The sequence below is a fragment of the Sinocyclocheilus grahami genome, unplaced genomic scaffold, assembly GCF_001515645.1.
Source record: "Sinocyclocheilus grahami isolate Dianchi unplaced genomic scaffold, SAMN03320097.WGS_v1.1 scaffold2750.1, whole genome shotgun sequence".
In the NCBI taxonomy this organism is placed as follows: Eukaryota; Metazoa; Chordata; class Actinopteri; order Cypriniformes; family Cyprinidae; genus Sinocyclocheilus; species Sinocyclocheilus grahami.
The window spans coordinates 1-444 of record NW_015507928.1 but is presented as its reverse complement, the minus strand read 5'-3'; the positions used below and the strand labels follow the sequence as shown (position 1 = coordinate 444).

At 40.8% G+C, this 444-nt stretch overlaps 1 long non-coding RNA gene across 1 annotated transcript in view; it reads left to right on the top strand.

Annotated features, from left to right (window-relative positions):
* Positions 1–444, top strand: part of LOC107575604 (uncharacterized) — a 3,705-nt gene extending 3,261 nt beyond the window's left edge. The window contains exons 2-3 of the long non-coding RNA XR_001607906.1: positions 202–312; positions 423–444. This is a non-coding gene — a long non-coding RNA (uncharacterized lncRNA). The remainder of the gene's footprint in view (positions 1–201; positions 313–422) is intronic.

The following is a 444-nucleotide window of genomic DNA, read 5'->3' as shown; positions in this document are numbered from 1 at the left end:
ATATCGTATTGACCGAAATTAAGAAATATATCGTGATATAAATTTGGGCCATATTGTCCAGCCCTAATTGCGCATATTCCTCAATGTTGAGTATGTAATATGGAAAAACCCACATTTCACATGTTTATATGGAAATAGGCTGACCTTGAAATTGTGCTCACCTTTTTTCATCTTTGTGGCCTGTGATGCTCTTTTCTTTAGATTTTTTTCACGATGGCGTCAGGCGTGGGAGAACTAGCACACGGTAGCGTGGCCTCCCAGTTCTACAGCAATGAGGAAGAAACAGCCATTGACATGACCACTAGCGAGAAGGTAACACACTGGGCCATCATTACTAATAAGTCACTGCACTAGTTACTGCTGTTTTGTTTTTTGCAAATGAGAGATTTGGCAATTTGACATTGATTGCATTTCTCCATCAGGTGGTGGACTTGCTAAACCAGG